Below are 18,916 nucleotides of genomic sequence, written 5' to 3'. Positions count from 1 at the left end.
TTGTAAAAGTAAAACTGTCCCATGGTAAGGACTTGCATAGATTCATGGGCAGTGCCTCATTACTTGACTGGTTGGTCTGGGATCTGAAGGAGAAAGATGGGAATATTGGATATAAGTGGATTAGGGGAAATGGCACATGGAGGGATTACACATCAAATACCATTCCTAAGTGGCTGGCCAGAAAGAGTGATGAAGTGGACTCTTAGAGTTGCAGGTGATATATTAGCTTAGAAATAACACCCTGCAAGGATAGAGAAATATCCTTCAGGATGCATAACCCAATGGTCACCGTATGGTACAGTACCCCGTTAGATAGAATGCATGGGTTCATGAACCAACATGGGGAATTAGGAGTGACATCACTCATCTTACTCATATTTAGCCTCAACAACCAATTTGGAATTGATGCTTTCCATCCTCTCAAATTTGGTTTTTTTAAAGCTAGAAGCCCTGGTTTCTAGAGGAATAATCTTCCACCAGAGCATACAGTAGGAATCCAGCTTAAAAAAAGCCATGTCTGCTACCAGGCTTAGGACACTTATTCTAGTAGATCAGCAGTCAAAGAAAGAAGTTATCATACCAGAAGCAAGTGACTCTGGTCATAACTAGGAGATAATATTGCTATATAATGAGGTCTGGGAGGAATGTGTTGGCATTAGGGTGTCTACACTAAGTCGAACAGCTTTGTGAGCTGGGAATAGAAAGTAACTACCTGAGCAAGTGGGAGCAGAATTGCTTCCCCAGAATGGACCACACTGGTACAGGCAATGAAGATCACAGTGGCAATCAAAATATATAGAAAACTAGAAGTCTTTTCCCAAATTTTTTGGACTAGGTAAATCTCTCAGAGCTCATGAATAATCCTGGAAAAGGAACAGTACCCACCAACAGACATGACTGAGATTTTATTTCCTATAAAAACTGAAAAAATGGGGAATCTAGTCAGATTATTTTTAATTTAGAAAAACATCAAGATATAAGATATTTATTCTTTCTACATATTATCATGTTACAGAGTATATTCCTACCAGGTATCTGTCTAAATATGATATATAGTGTTATTTTCCCTGGTACTAATGGTATTAGACTACTAGATCTACTAGAGTCTCACTTGCTAAAATGCATGTAAAATATTAAAATACTTTTACTTCTTTAGATTTCTTTAAGTGATTTGTATTCATACACATTATACACATTTAATATAAAGTGATACGTTATTTCATTTTTCAATCGGGTATTCAAAATTCAATGATTTAGAATTTTGTTAGTATTTTCCTTTAATAATTTCTAACATGTTGAAACTAATTTTGGTTTTTGTGTTTTCACATTTTCAACTATAGTAGATGCTTAGAAAGAATTGGACCTCTGTTTGAAAGCTAGCTTGCTTATGATTTTTCCAGCTATGTGACCTTGGGCAAGTTACTTAAACTCTTTAACCCTCAGTTTTCTTTCTTTTTCTTTTCCTTTTTTTTTTTGCTGCTCCACGCATCATGCAGGATCTTAGCTCCATGTCCCCTGCAGTGGAAGTGTGGAGTCCCAACCACTGGACCGCCAGTGAAGTTCTAACCCTCAGTTTTCTTTACTAATACTAAGTCCTATCTTATAGGGATTATAAATATTAGATGAAATAGCTTATGCAAAACACCTAGCAGGTGGTAGCACTAGGTTGATTTTATTCTGTTAAAAGAGAAAAGAATTATCAAACACTATCAGTTGAATACTTAAAAGCCTTTGACTAACTGTTCCCAGAATTACATCATATAGAACGCGTACATATTTTATAGTGTTTCTCTGTTCTTTATCAAGCACAAGCAACTATTGTGAGGCTGCCCAGGTTCCACCCTCATAGGTATAGCATGCAGTCATTCATTGCTGCCTTAGAAAGAATGCAGGTTCCATCTGCTCCCCCTTGAGTTCCTAGCTGTAGAAAATATCTCTGGGGTCTGTGTGAGAAGTGCCTGCTCTCCCTGCTTGTTTCCCATTACCCTCCTCCCCCCACACACCCCTGTATCAGTTAGGAATAGGCTAAGCTGTGGATAACAGAAACCCAAAATGACAGTGGTTAAGTAAAAGTACAAGCTCTCTCATGCAAAAGTCAGAAGTGGGCTGTCCAGGAGTGATAAAGGCGCATCTGCTACACTGAATCTTTCTATCATGTTGTCCCATCGTCCATAGCCACCATCACCATTGCCATAGTCTGAGATGGCTGCACGGGCTTCAGCCTTCAGGGCCACATTCCAAGTGTCAGGAAGACAGAAGAGACAAGATAAATGAGGCAATACACAGACCTACTGTGAAGGAAAGAGGCCCAAATATGGGGTATGACACTCTAGCTTAGACAAAATTTCTTTGCATGTCCACACCTGGTTTGCAAATAAGGCTAGGAAGTAGTTATTTTGGAGGGCAGAAATATCTAGAACTAAAAGTGGAACTCTTGCTGTGGAAGAAGGAAAAAAGAGATATTGGGGAGAATTAATAGTATCTGATATGACCCAAGACCTAGTCTGAAAAGTATCTAAGTATTCCTCAAGGCTTTGACTTAATGGAACATAAAAATCAGAAAGGTATGTAGACGATTTCTACCTCCTGCCCTTCTTCCTATCTCCTCTGAGGCACTAAACAGGAACAAAGCCTCCTCCACTAATAGATATAGAAGAAAATTCAGGAAGAAATGAAGCTTAAGTTAGCGTCTTATGGAATTATATATGTCAAGTAGCTGACTTAATAAGTACCCAATAATAAGTATTCATTATAAATTATTATACTGATTAGTCTAGGGTATTATACAAAGGGACAGAATATTTTTTGGAATCCATATAATGATATCGCATTACCCTCCTCAGATTCTCCTTGGTATACTGTTACTATTATTCTATATTTAACTTTAGAGGGGAGAAAATAAATGGATGAATATATAACTGAACTTAAAATTCCCTTTTACAGGCATATCTACATATCACCTATGGAACATCAGAACATAACATTATTTTTTGTTCATTGTATTTAGATATCAATACAATCCACACATGTATTAATGTTAATGACAACATGATGCAGTAAAAAGAATCCTAGATTAGGAATCATAAATTAGTGACTAAAAGAAAATAGTCATATTGCTTTTAGTTATTAGTTTTCTGACCTTGGCCAAGTAATTTTTTAAAATTTCCTCTATTTTATAGTAAAAGTAATATGTGGTAAGAAAATTTACAGAAATGTATATTGTTTGTTTGTTTGTTTTGTTTTTTTCGGTACACAGGCCTCTCTCTGTTATGGCCTCTCCCGTTGCGGAGCATAGGCTCCGGACGCACAGGCTCAGCAGCCATGGATCACGGGTCCAGCCGCTCCGCAGCATGTGGGATCTTCCCAGACTGGAGCACGAACCCATGTCCCCTGCATCGACAGGCGGACTTTCAACCACTGTGCCACCAGGGAAGCCCGAAATGTATATGTTTTTTAAACTTAATAATCTTTCCTCACCTACGCCATTCTCACTGTTCAGAGGCAAATGATATTAATATCTTCATGCATATCTGTCCATGCTTTTCTTCATAGTTATACAAATATGTACTAATATATAAACAACATTGGCAGAAATTGTGTTATTTCTACTTAAAATAAAAGAAAGAATTGATTGTATTTGCTTATCTCACAAATACACTTTAGTCAACCTTCCAGAAATATATACAGTAGATTCTCATTATTCACGGTAGTTACATTCTATAATGTCGCTCTGAATGTTGCTTTAGCTAATACTGAATCATTGTCCTAGGTGCAATACAAGTTAGGTTACTGAAAGCCTCTAATCTCAAAATTTTCATCAACCAATCAATATATAACCCTTCTTTATGTGTGTTTCTGTTTAAAGACCACTTATTTAATATACATATATTAGTGACTCATTAGCACTGAACTCACAGACAACAGCACTGTAACTCATGCCTGAAAGAAGCCTATCTAACACAGGTACTTTCTCCATAAGGTACATTTCAAACTTCTTGCACCTGGGAACACTACATAGCACTTCTACACTACACTTGGGGGCCATTTAAAGATCGAAACCAATATACAGCACAAATACACGACTGTCAAAAACATGGCTCTAAATAGAGCACAAAAAAGACACTTGTTTACAGTATGAGCTTAAACAATAAGGCAGAACTATCCTCTTATTCAGTATCCACTAGAAACATGTGCTTTGGGCAATTCAAATTTTTTACTGCTCTTCACATGCATGTGTCCACAAATGACTATGAAAGTGCTGTGAGTATTGATTTGAGTGTTCTAAATACATTTTAACAAGGAGGAGAATTCACAAATACTGAGTTGATTATATATAGTCGATCCTCATTATTCACGGATTTTACATTTTATATACACACAGGCGGAGCTAACTAACTCACATTTTAACAAGAGTTTAATATTCCATAGTATGAATACACCACATTCAAGTGTAGTTGAATACATATTTGCACTATGTCGATACTCCCTTTTAAACATTCAGGTTATTCCAATTATTTTACCACTATAATCAATACTGCAATAAATATTCATGTACATTTATCCTCAAAATATTCATATTTATAGATTCATGGAAAGTGGCATTGCTTGATAAAAGATTTGATGTATTATTTTATTTGAATAGATAGTTCTTTAAAAAGACCTTTCCAAAAAGGCTGTAGCAATTGAGTCTCCAACTGAAAATATAAAAGCATCAATTCAGAGAAAAGTTACTAACTCTAATTTTTCATGTTTCATCTGTAAAAATAAAAGGACATCAATTTTGTGGAATTGTAATAAATATAGAAAATAATATATGTAAAAATATCATATATGTTTAAGACCTGCCTGTTTACTCACTTGAAATTGCACCACGAGTATTCCATTAAAATGATTAACCAGTACTTGACCATTTTTTAATAGGCCATCAGATTATTTACATTTATTAGTATATCCTTCTGGATCTTTTCTATAAGAGGAGATTACTAACTTTTCCTTTATATATTTTAAATTTTATTTTATAAAAGAATAAAGTTTCCCTAGAAACAACTCTAATAGTAAAATAATGATCAAACACATATTTGAACATATCACAATATATTTACATTCCTCTATTATTAGACATTTAATTTTTTCCCAAAGATTATTTTCAGTTAAACTATTGCTGTATAATTTTTATACAATAACCTGAATTCATTTAAAGAGTACCATTCAGTGAATTTTGAAAGTTATATACACTTATAAAACCATTACCACAATCAAAATACAGAACATTTCCTTTTCTTAAAAGCATTTTCTCATTTTCAGTCAACTCCTTCCTTCACCCAGTACTCCAGAATAACAATGATCTGCTTATTGTCACTATAAATCAGTTTATATTTTCCAGAATTTTGTATAAATGAAATTATATAGTACATATATTTATCTGTCTGGGTCTTTACTGAGCATAATATTTTTGAGATTTATACATGTTTGTGTATCGGTAGCCTGGTACTTTTTTATTGCCGATAGTATTCCATTGCTTCAATATAGTACTATCATTTGAGTGTTTTTCATTTGGGGGCTACTTTGAATAAGGCTGCTGCAGACATTGATATACAAGTCTTTGTGTGGTCATATCATATGCTTTCACTATGGAACTGCAGGATGGTATGATATGCATATGTTTAACTTTATAAGGAAACTATAAAATAGTTTTCCAAAGTGCTTGTGCCATTTCCCATTCCCACAAGAAGTATATGAGAGTTCCAGTTCGTCTATATCTTCACCAACCTTACTATTGTTAGGGTTTTTAGTTACAGCTCTGTTAATATGTATATAATAGTATTTCATTATGGCTTTAATTTGTATTTTCCAAATGACTAAAGATGATAAGCATATTTTCATGTGCTTTTTGGCCATTTCTGTATCTTCTTTTGTGAAATGTTCATTTAAATAACTTGTCTACTTTTTATTAGGTTGCTTTCTTAGGTTTGAGCTTTGAGAATTCTTTACATATTCTTTACACAAGTTCTTTGCCAGATAAATATAACAGGAATATTTTCTCTCCTTCTGTGGCTAGTCTTTTCACTTTCATAATTATGTCTTTTGAAAGCCAATTTTCTTTTATCTTTTATAAAAAAAAACTTTCGATTCAAAATTTCAATTTTCTTCAATTTACTGAGGCTTGATTTGTGACCCAAGATATGATCTATTGTAGAAAATGTTCCATGAGCACTTGAGAAGAAAGTGTATTCTGTTGTTTTTGGATGCAATGTCCTATAAATATCAAGTCCATCTTGTTTAATGTGTCATTTAAACCTCGTGTTTCCTTGTTTATTTTCACTTTGGATGATCTGTCCATTGATGAAAGTGGGGTGTTCAGGCCCCTACTATGATTGTGTTACTGTTGATTTCCCCTTTTATGACTATTAGCATTTGTCTTATGTATTGAGGTACTCTTATATTGGTAGCATGAATATTTACAAGTGTTATATCTTCTTCTTGGACTGATCCCTTGATCATTATGTAGTGTCCTTCTTGTCTCTTGTAATGGTCCTTACTTTAAAGTCTATTTTGTCTGATATCAGTATTGCTACTCCTGCTTTCTTTTGATTTCCATTTGCATAGAATATCTTTTGCCATCCCCTCACTTTCAGTCTGTATGTGTCCCTAGGTCTGAAGTGGGTCTCTTGTAGACAGCATATACACAGGTCTTGTTTTTGTATCCATTCGGCCAGTCTGTGTCCTTTGGTTGGAGCATTTAGTTCATTTACATTCAAGGTAATTATCAATATGTATGTTTCTATTACCATTTTCTTAATTGTCTTGAGTTCGTTTTTGTAGGTCTTTTCCTTCTCTTGTGTTTCCCACCTAGAGAAGTTCCTTTAGCATTTGTTGTAAAGCTGGTTTGGTGGTGCTGAATTCTCTTAGCTTTTGCTTGTCTGTAAAGGTTTTAATTTCTCCGTCGAATCTGAATGAGCTCCTTGCTGGGTAGAGTAATCTTGGTTGCAGGTTTTTCCCTTTCATCTCTTTAAATATGTCCTACCAGTCCCTTCTGGCTTGCAGAGGTTCTGCTGAAAAATCAGCTGTTAACCTTATGGGGATTCCCTGGTATGTTATTTGTTGCTTTTCCCTTGCTGCTTTTAATATTTTTTCTTTGTATTTAATTTTTGATAGTTTGATTAATATGTGTCTTGGAGTGTTTCTCCTTTTATTTATCCTGTATGGGACTCTCTGTGCTTCCTGGACTTGAATGGCTATTTCCTTTCCCATGTTAGGGAAGTTTTCAAGTATAATCTCTTCAAATATTTTCTCAGACCCTTTCTTTTTCTGTTCTTCTTCTGGGTCCCTTATAGTTAGAATATTTGTGTGTTTACTGTTGTCCCAGAGTCTCTGAGACTGTCCTCAATTCTTTTCATTCTTTTTTCTTTATTCTGCTCTGTGGCAGTTATTTACACTATTTTATCTTCCAGGTCACTTATCCGTTCTTCTGCCTCAGTTATTCTGCTACTGATTCCTTCTAGACTATTTTTAATTTCAGTTACTGCGTTGTTCATCATTGTTCGTTTGCTCTTTAGTTCTTCTAGGTCCTTGTTAAACGTTTCTTGTATTTTCTCCATTCTGTTTCCTAGATTTTAGATCATCTTTGCTATCATTACTCTGAATTCTTTTTCAGGTAGACTATTTCCTCTTCATTTGTTTGGTCTCGTGGATTTTTACCTTGCTCTTTCATCTACTGCATATTTCTCTGTCTTTTCATTTTGCTTATCTTACTGTGTTTGTGTTCTCCTTTACACAGGCTGCAGGTTCATAGTTCCCATTGTTTTTGGTGTTTGCCCCCAGTGGGTGAGGTTGGTTCAGTGGCTTATGTAGGCTTCTTGGTGGAGGGGACTGGTGCCTGTGTCCTAGTGGGTGGGGCTGGATCTTGTCCTTCTGTTGGGGAGGGCCATGTCCAGTGGTGCGTTTTGGGGTGTCTGTGAACTTAGTATGATTTTAGGCAGCCTATCTGGTAATGGTGTGGTTTTGTTCCTGTCTTGCTAGTTGTTTGGCATGGGGCATTCAGCACTGGAGCTTGCTGGCCGTTGGGTGGAGCTGGGTCTTGGTGTTGAGATGGAAATCTTCTGGGAGAGCTCTTCTGATTGATATTACGTGGGGCCAGGAGGTCTCTGGTGGTCCAATGTCCTTGATTCAGCTCACCCACCTCAGAGGCTCAGGCTTGACACTCAGCCGGAGCACCAAGACCCTGCCAGCACATGCTCAGAGGTAAAATAAGAAAATAGAGAAAAACAGAAAAAAAACCAAAGATAGAATCCCAAACCAAATGGGAAAAGCAAAACTAAACAGAAAAAAATCACAGAAAGAAACATACACACACACTTATAAAAAGAAAATAAACAACAATAAAATGAACAGTCAGAACCCTAGGACCAATGGTAAAAGCAAACCTAAACAGACAAAACCACACAAAGAAGCATACACATACACACTCACAAAAAGAGAAAAAGGAATAAAAATTTTTTTAATTAAAAAATAAAAAGTAAATAATAAAATAAATAATTTAAAATGTTTTTAATTTTAAAAAAGGAAGAGAGCAACCAAACCAATACAAATCCACCAATGATAACAAGCACTAAAAACTAAACAAAGATAAATATAAAAACCAGAAACAAAACAGATGCAGAAATCAAACCGCAAGTCTACAGTTGCTCCCAAAGTCCACCACCTCAATTTTGGGAACATTTGTTGTGCATTCAGGTATTCCACAGACGTAGGGTTCATCAAGTTGACTGTGGGGATTTAATCCACTTTCCTGAGGCTGCACGGAGAAATTTCCCTTTCTCTTCTTTGTTCACACAGCTCCCAGGGTTCACCATTGGTTTTGGCCCTGCCTCTGCATGTAGGCCACCCTCAGGCATCTGTTCCCTGCCCAGACAGGAGGGAGTTAAAGCAGCAGCTGATTACTGCTCTCTTGCTCACTCAGGCCGGGGAGAGGGAGGAGTACAGTAGCCATAACTGGAATGCAGGTCAAGCCTGTGGAGGCAGAGGCCAGCATGACATCGCAACAGTGTGAGGCACACCGCGTGTTCTCCCAGGGAAATTGTCCCTGGATCATGGGACCCTGGCAGTGGGGGGGCTGCAGAGGCTCCAGGGGGTGGGGGGGTGGGGTAGTGACCTGTGCTTGCACACAGGATTCTTGGTGGCAGCAGTGGCAGTGTTAGTAGTTCATGCCCATCTCTGGGGTCTGGCTGATAGCCATGGTTCATGCCTGTCTCAGGAGCTTGCTTAGGCAGTGCTCTGCCTTCTGTGGGTACACAGAGCAGGAATCCCCTCTCCTCATGCACCCCAAAACAATGGTCTCTTGCCTCTTCGGCAGGTCCACACTTTTTCCCTGACTCCCTCCCAGCTAGCTGTGGTGCACTAGCCCCCTTCAGGCTGTGTTCACGCAGCCAACCCCAGTCCTCTCCCTGGGATCTGACCTCCGAAGCCAGAGCCTCAGCTCCCAGAACCCGCCTGCCCCGGCGGGTGAGCAGACAAGTCTCTCGGGCTGGTGAGTGCCGGTCGGCCCCGATCCTCTCTGCGGGAATCTCTCCACTTTGCCTTCTGCACCCCTGTTGCTGTGCTCTCCTCTGTGGCTCCAAAGCTTCCCCCCTCTGCCACCCGCAGTCTCTGCCCACGAAGGGGCTTCCTAGTGTGTGGAAACCTTTCCTCCTTCACAGCTCCCTCCCACTGGTACAGGTCCCATCCCTATTCTTTTGTCTCTGTTTTTTCTTTTTTCTTTTGCCATACCCAGGTACGTGGGGAGTTTCTTGCCTTTTGGGAAGTCTGAGGTCTTCTGCCAGCGTTCAGTAGGTGTTCTGTAGGAGTTATTCCACATGTAGATGTATTTTTGATGTATTTGTGGGGAGGAAGGTGATCTCCATGTCTTATTCCTCTGCTATCTTGAAGATCTCCTCTGTATGAGTTCTTTATTGTGGGTATTATCCCTTTATCAGATTTATGTTTTGCAAATATTTTCTTTCATTCCAAAAATGCCAGGATATTGGGTGTAAGTTCCACTTCTTTCCTTCCTCTTTAAGGAGAAGATGCTGGGTTATATGCTTTTCCGTACCCTGGAGAGCTATGCTGTCTGCTCAGAGCCACCCAGGCCTTTTTCCTAGGGCAATACACTAAAATGCCATTATACTGGGAGCTAGCTTCATTTCTCTCCCTGCTTCCTGAAAGAGGCATCTCAGGATTGTGCATCTTCTCTTAACCCCACAGAATCATGCTGGTTGCTGAAAGTTCATCACTCTCTTTCCCTAGGGGAGTGCATTGAAATTGTGGGGAGCTGGGTGTGAGCTGCATCTCTCTTCCTTCTTCCTGAAGGAGAAGTCTCAGAATGGCACTCCTATTCTAAGTCCTGCAAAGCTGTGCTGTCTGCTGAGTTCCACCCACTCCTCTTCTCTGGAGGAGTGAACTGGAATGTGGGAGGCTGCATGCAAGTTCCACTCTCTCTCTCCTTCCTAATGGAGAAGTCTCAAGATTGCACACCTTCTCTCAATCCTGCAGCACCATGCTGGCTGCTGAGAACCACTCACCATTTTTCACTAAGGCACTGGGCTGGAATGCCAGCAGGCTGGGTGCCAGTTCCACTTTTCTCCTAGTCTCTTGAAAGAGAAATCTCATAATTGTGCACCTTCTCTCAATCCCACAGGGCCTTGCAGGCTACCAGGGAGCCGCCCACCCCTTTTCTTTGTTCTCAGCTGCCTTCAGGCATTCTAACTGCTGGTTGCCTCAGCAGCAGTCTGTATGAGAGGTCATACAGAAGTAGATTTCTTGGGCAGCATCCCAAAAGGCAGGGGATATCAAATGCATGCCTAACTCACTCTTCTCCCCAAGGGAGAAATCTCGGGCCAAGTGGATCTCTCTTGGCACTGAACTCTGCGTACTCGGGGGAGGGACTGACATGGGTAAAGTGAAACTGCTCTCCTTACCTGTTTCAAAGTGGTTTTTCTGGTTTTTTGTGCAGTCTAGGGTGTTGCAAATTCTTAACTGGTCTCTGGAGTTCTCAGAAAAGTATTTTGGCTCAAATAGCATTGTTTTATGTGTGTTTATAAGGGGGGACAATGCCTGGGACATCTTATTCTGCCATCTTACTGATGTCACTGTTCAATATCTTTTAATATACAGGCACACCATGGAGATATTGCAGGTTTGGTTCCAGACCACCACAATAAAGCAAATACCACAATAAAAGTGAGTCATATGAATATTTTGGTTTCCCAGTACAGGTGAAAGTTACTTTTGTACTATACTGTAGTCTATTAAGTATGCAATAGCATTATGTCTAAAAAAAAACCAATGTACATACTTTAATTAAAAAATACCTTATTGCTAAAAAATGCTAGCCATCACCTGAGCCTTCAGTGAGTCCTAATCTTTTTGCTAATGGAAGGTCTTGCCTCAGTGTTGATGGCTGCTGACTGATCAGTGTGGTGTTTGCTGAAGGTTAGGGTAGCTATGGTAATTTCTTAAAATAAAGCAACAATGAAGTTCACCAAATCAATTCACTTCCATTCACAAAAGATCTCTCTGTACCTTGAAATGCTTTTTGATAGCATTTTACCTGAGAGTATTTAGAACATTACAGCATCTAGCATTTTAGAACTTCTTTCAAAATTGGAGTCAATCCTCTCAAACCCTGCTGCTGCTTTATCGACTGAGTTTATGTAATATTCTAAGTCCTTTAGTGTCATTTCAACAATCTTCACAGCATCTTCACCAGGAGTAGATTCCATCTCAAGAAACCACTTTCGATACTCATGCACAAAAAGCAACTCCTCATTCATTAAAGTTTATCATGAGATTGCAGCAGTTCTGTCACATCTTCAGGCTCCATTTCTAATTCTAGGTCTCTTGCTATTTCCACCACAACTGTAATTATTTCCTCTACTGAAGTTTTGAACCCCTCAAAGTCATCCATGAGGGTAGGAATCAACTTCTTCCAAACTCCTGATATTTTGACCTCTTCCATGAATTACAAATGTTCTTAATGACATCTAGAATGGTGAATCCTTCCAGAAGATGTTCAATTTACTTTACCTACATCCATCAGAGGAATCACTACCTGTGGCAGCTATAGGCTTACAAAATGTATTTCTTAAATAATAAGACTTGAAAGTTGACATCCATGGGAAGCAGAATGGATGTGTTAATAGGAATGAAAGCAACATTAATCTCCTTGCACATCTCCATCAGAGCTCGTGGGCGACCAGACGCATTGTCAATGAGCAGTAATATTTTGAAATGAATCTTTTTTCCTGAGTAGTAGTTCTCAACAATGGGCTCAAAATATTCAGTAAGCCACATTGTAAGCAGATATGCCATCATCCAGGCTTTGTTTTTCCATTTATAAAGCACAGGAAGAGTTGATTTTGGATAATCCTTTTTTTTGTAATTAATTTATTTTTTAAATTTAATTATATTTATTTTTTTATACAGCAGGTTCTTATTATGTCATCAATTTTATACACATCAGTGTATACATGTCAATCCCAATCTCCAAATTCAGCACATCACCACCCCCACCCCCACCGCTTTCCCCCCTTGGCGTCCATACATTTGTTCTCTACATCTGTGTCTCTATTTCTGCCCTGCAAACCGGATCATCTGTACCATTTTCTAGGTTCCACATATATGTGTTAATATACTACACTTGTTGCTCTCTTTCTGACTTATTTCACTCTGTATGACAGTCTCTAGATGCATCCACATCTCTACAAATAACCCAATTTCATTCCTTTTTATGCTGAGTAATATCCCATTGTATATGTGTACCACATCTTATTTATCCATTCGTCTGTTGATGGGCATTTATGTTGCTTCCATGATTTGGCTATTGTAAAGAGTGCTGCAATGAACATTGGGGTGCATGTGTCTTTTTGAATTATGGTTTTCTCAGGGTATATGCCCAGTAGTGGGATTGCTGGGTCATACAGTAATTCAATTTTTAGTTTTTTAAGGAACCTCCATACTGTTCTCCATAGTGGCTGTATCAATTTACATTCCCACCAACAGTGCAAGAGGGTACCCTTTTCTCCACACCCTCTCCAGCATTTGTTGTATGTAGATTTTCTAATGATACCCATTCTGACCAGTGTGAGGTGATACCTCATTGTAGTTTTGATTTGCATTTCTCTAACAATTAGTGATGTTGAGCAGCTTTTCATATGCTTCTTGGCCCTTGGTATGTCTTCTTTGGAGAAATGTCTATTTAGGTCTTCTGTCCATTTTTGGATTGGGTTGTTTGCTTTTTTAATATTGAGCTGCATGAGCTGTTTATATATTTTGGAGATTAATCCTTTGTCCGTTGATTTATTTGCAAATATTTTCTCCCATTCTGAGGGTTGTCTTTGTGTGTGCCCTCCAAGATCGGAGTCTCTTTTTCCCCCAGTCCTGTAGAAGTCCTGCAATCAAATCCCAGTAGCTTTCAAAGTCTGATTCTCGAGGAATTCCTCCTCCCATTGCCAGACCCCCAGGTTGGGAAGCCTGATGTGGGACTCAGAACCTTCACTCACGTAGGTGGACTTCTGTGGTATAACTGTTCTCCAGTTTTTGAGTCCCCCACCCAGCAGTTATGGGATTTGATTTTATTGTAATTGTGCCCCTCCTACCATCTCATTGTGGTTTCTTCTTTGTCTTTGGATGTGGGGTATCATTTTTGATGATTTCCAGTATCTTCCTGTCGATGATTGTTCAGCAGTTAGTTGTGATTCTGGTGTTCTCGAAAGAGGAAGTGAGAGCACGTCCTTCTACTCTGCTGTCTTGAACCAATCTCCCCTGATTGTGCATAATTCTTAAAGGCCCTAAGATTTCCAGAATGGTGCACAGCCCATATCAAGAGAGTCAGGCTGTCCTTTTAAGTTTTGAAGCCAGGCTTTGATTTCTCCTCTCTAGCTATGAAAGTCCTAGATGGAATCTTCTTCCCATATAAGGCTATTTCACCCACACTGAAAAGCTGTTGTTTAATGTAGCCACCTTCATTAAGTAGGTTAACTAGATCTCCTGGATAACTTGCTGCAGTTTCTACATCAGCACATGCTGTTTCACAGCGTACTTTGTTGTATGGAGATGGCTTCTTTCCTTAAACCTCATGAACCAACCTCTGCTAGCTTCAAACTTTTCTTCTGCAGCTTCCTCAGCTCTCTCAGCCTTCATAGACTTGAAGAGAGTTAGAGTCTTGTTCTGGATTAGGCTTTGTCTTAAGTGAATGTTGTGGCTGCTTTGATCTATTCAGAACAATATAACTTTCTCCATATCTTCAATAAGGTTGTTTTGCTTTCTTATCATTCATGTGTTCGCAGGCGTAGCGCTATTAATTTCCTTCAAGAACTTTTCCTTTGCATTCACACCTTGGCTAACTGTTTGGCACAAAAGGCCTGGTTTTCAGCCTATCACAGCTTTCGACATGCCTTTCTCACTAAGCTTGATCATTTCTGTTTTGATTTAAAGTGAGAAACTTGCAACTCTTCCTTTCACTTGAACTCTTAGAGGCCATTGTATTAGGATTATTAATAGGCCTAATTTCAATATTTCTGTGTCTCAGGGAACAGGGAAGCCCAATTTTAAAATTGCTGTGTCTTCCCAATAGGGAAGGGGATAGGGAAGCCAAGAGAGGGAGAGAGATGGGAACGGCTGGTCAGTAGAGCAGTCTGAACACACATAATATTTTATTGTTTGCCATCCTCTTTACACATGGTTCATGGTGCTCCAAAATAATTACAATAGGAACATCAAAGGTCACTGATCACAGACCACCATAACAAATACAATGATGAGAAAGTTTGAAATATTTTGAGAATTATCAAAATGTGCCACAGAGACACGAAGTTAGCAAATGCTGTTGGAAAAATGGCTCTGATAGCCTTGCTTAACATAGGGTTGCTGCAAACATTCAATTTGTAAACAAAAACAAAACAAACAAATAAAAAACAATATCTGCAAAGCACAAGAAAATGAGGCATGCCTGTATTAAAAATTGATGCACACAAAAAGCATATGTTTGGAAGAATACTTACAAACACAAATATACAAATTAAACAAACTAGAACAACTGCCCAGGGGAAGAGATATAAAAGAAAATGTAAAATAATACATGGTAATGACCCTATAAACACGAATTTCTTATCCAACCTTAAGGTAGTTGGGTATTGAAGAAAATGAGCAGCCTATAAAAGGCTAGTAGTGGACTTCCCTGGTGGCGCAGTGGTCGAGAGTCCGCCTGCCGATGCAGGGGACACGGGTTCATGCCCTGGTCTGGGAAGATCCCGCATGCCGTGGAGCGGCTGGGCCCGTGAGCCATGGCTGCTGAGCCTGCGTGTCCGGAGCCTGTGCTCCGCAACGGGAGAGGCCACAACAGTGAGAGGCCCACTTACCACAAAAAATAAATAAATAAATAAATAAAAATAAAGGCTAGTAGCGATTTCCTCAGAGGACATAAAGATTTAATAAGGAAAAATGTTTGTAGATATAGGTAAACCTGTTTGTATACAGGGAAAATTTCACAGGGCACTGTGAGAAAGTTTGGGAGGATACAGAGAGATAGAAAGTTAAGAGAAAGGCTTCTCTAGGCATTTGAGATATACATGTAGGAATCAGCTAGATGCCTGCAAGAATTCTTATTTTGGGTGATGCCCAAGGATAAAAAGAAGTTAAGCATGATGAATTTGGCCTTAACAGTATCCTGCAGATAGGAAGCAATCCACATTTATAGAATTCAACTCTAGGCTGGAATAAAAGGACAGTTGGCTCTAATGTAGGGTCAGATTTTTTTCCCTTTGTCTATGGGGAGGAGTGCAGCAAGGATCAGCTAGGGAGCAGGGTTTAACAGCATATTATGGGAGTTGTTTGTAGCATTCTATCCTTCAGAAGGTAGAATACTGCAACAGTAGGATGTAATCCTCATGTTGGCATTCCTTATCAAGTTGGAGCCCAAAGAGAACAGCATGATCAACACAGCAACCCAAAATACAAGCCCCATGGGAAAAGGCACCACATCTACTATGCTCATCAACCTGTCCACAGAACCTAAGACATCAATTAATGAAATAATTATCTACTGAATGAATGAATTAGATAATAGTGAAAACCTAGAAACAGAAAGCCAAAACAAGGAGATTAGTCAAATACAGTATGGTATATCTTTACCATGGAATTTGAAATAAATGAAAATTATAATTTGAAAGGATACTATTAATATGGAAAATATGTGTAGTATATAATTAAATACTAAGAGATTACAAATATTGTTTAATCTTATTTTGGTAAATAAATATGAATAGAAAAAAGTTGAGAAGAATGTACCTTAAAATATCAACTATAGTTATTTCTGGATGTTATAAGTGATGTTTGCACTAATATAAGTTTCTGAATATTTCAAAAGTTAACATGAATTATGGTAAAATTTTTAAAGTACAAAATGTACGTGGATTTTAAGAATTGATACCTGCAATTTGAATGAATTAGTTTTTAAAAAATCGTCTATACTAAGGATTTATATTTAGCTTTAATTATACCAATTTAGTAGGTATAAAATGGTTTAAGAGTTTTCTAATTTGCATTTCTTTACCATATGTTTATATGGTTAGCAGCTGCAAGCTCCTTGAGGGCAGTGATAATATTTTTATAAGTATCCTGAGAACCTAGGAGCTCAATAAATATCTGTTGAACTAAGTAACTATTTTTAAATATCCTCTAATTATTTGCTCTGTTGTTGAAAATTTTCTTAAAATGCTAAATGAAGATTTTATATTGGACTTATTTAAAATGTTTTCACGTTCTCTGAAACTGCTTCTGCATTTGTTCTTTTAATTTAGCTGCAATCTTTCCTTTGTACAGAAGCTAAAAATTATAGTGTAATCTGTGGCTCTTTTCCATTTTGATATTTCCTATCACCTCTGCTTACAAAGTGACCACTCCAAAGCTCTAGTCACTAGTCATTTTTTTCTTATTTTCTGTAACATGAATTTTTACATTTAAATTTCTAATATATTTGAAGTTTATTCATTTTGTTTTATTTCCACAAAAAGTAAACCTTGTTTCTATTTTTATCATTTTACTCTGGACTTTAATACACGTGAGTTAATAACTCTCAATTCTCTTTTTCAGAAAAATCTTTGCTATTCTGACCTATTAAATTCTCTCAGGTGCATTCTTAGAAATTTTTTTTGTTCAACTTATAAGAATATCATGTTGATGCTTTAACTGAGACTATATCAAAGCTGTAAGGGAAGTTGGGAACATGTGACATTTTGGAATATTATTGTCTTCATATTCAGAAATACAGTTTGCTTCTTCCTTTATTTCAGTATTCTCTCAATAAACGTTGGTAGTTTATGCATCCTTTTGGGCTCTTGAAGTTATTCCTAACTATTTAATGTTTGCTTTATTGTGAACTATATTCCTTTCCTTTTACTGTTCCCACATATTTCTACTTATTTCCTTTTTTCCTATTTTCTTTTGGCATGATGTTTATTCTTTTCCTAAACACTTTAGGTAGAGAGTTAGTTCATTGTTTTTCCCTTTTCCTCCATTAAAAAAGAGGTATTTTAAGTGATAAATTTTCTCCTAAGTGCTATTTTGGCAACATTCCATACTTTTTTATATATTGTATGTATATTTTCATTGCATTTTCTTGCTATTACATTCTGGATTCCTTCCCTGACCTAGGCACTTTTAAAAACCACTTTTTTTGAAGTTTTTATGCATTTGGCACATTTTAATTCCATTCTCATTATTTGTTTCTATTTTTCATGTATTGTAGCCTAAAATGTAATCTGTAGGAGATCAGCTTTTAAAAATTTCTTGCATACATTTTTTTTTGTTCCAGCAAGTGATCCTTTTGAAAACAATCCTAGTACACTTGAAAAGGAAGAGCATTTTCATATTCTGCCTCTATGTTCTCTCCAAATAATGGTTAATTCTATTCTACTTATCATGTTATTCAGGCAGAATTTTTTAAATTATTTGCTTTTCTTTTATCAGTCTAATTAGGAGAATCTTATTATGGCAGTTTCGCTTATTTTTCTATCTCTGAGAACTATTACTGACTAACTTGACAGTCCTCTACTGGCTTGTCAGTGGCCTCGAACAAGATAATCATATGATTTATCATCCAAACTGGGAAAATTTTAATAGTGAGAAAAGATGCTGCTAATAATTATGCTGGATCAATAAGCTTGAACAAAAACTATCTGAGCAAATCTGAGATAAATTCACCCTACCTGAAGGTAACCTGACAGGAGAGCTCTATCCATTACGGGTGTTCTACACACATTCATGAAACATCATCAATTGAATTAGCCTGAATGTATATCTGTGACTTGAAATTTGAAGGAATCTAACAACATTCTCTATCTGTAAGACTTACCATATAAGAGAGGCCCAGCGGATGTCAGCTACATGCATTCATAATATTCATAAAATAAAGTTATCAACAGGCAGCCCACTAGAGTCAGACTGCCACATCGTTTACTAGACTTGCAACAGTTAGGCTTACATTCACTTTCTTTCTCCTTTGATAAAATGAAGATAACAGTGATGCCTGCCCCATAAGGTTGTTCTGAGTATTACACGAGATAATGCTAAGTAAAGCACTTAGACCAGTGCCAGGTATGGCATAAGTGCACAGAGCACTAGCTATTACCTGAGTGCAAGCAAGAGAGCAGCAAAGGAAACAGTAGCACTAAGAAAAAAAATTAAGATTGACATAAACACAGAAAAACAATCCTCAAACTGTGCCTGCCTTCCTTCACTCCATTAAACCTTAGTCCTCAGCAGGATTCTGATTATTCTGCCAACCCATAGGACATGTTTAAGTTCAGAGAGAAGCCTTCCTTTCTGAAGTGTCCCACTTCCCTGTCCCCCATTTCCCAGGCTACAGAGATCCTGTGGCCTGCTC

The sequence above is a fragment of the Grampus griseus genome (assembly GCF_964374135.1).
Source record: "Grampus griseus genome assembly, chromosome: 5".
NCBI lineage: Eukaryota > Metazoa > Chordata > Mammalia > Artiodactyla > Delphinidae > Grampus > Grampus griseus.
This window is presented reverse-complemented; position numbering follows the sequence as displayed.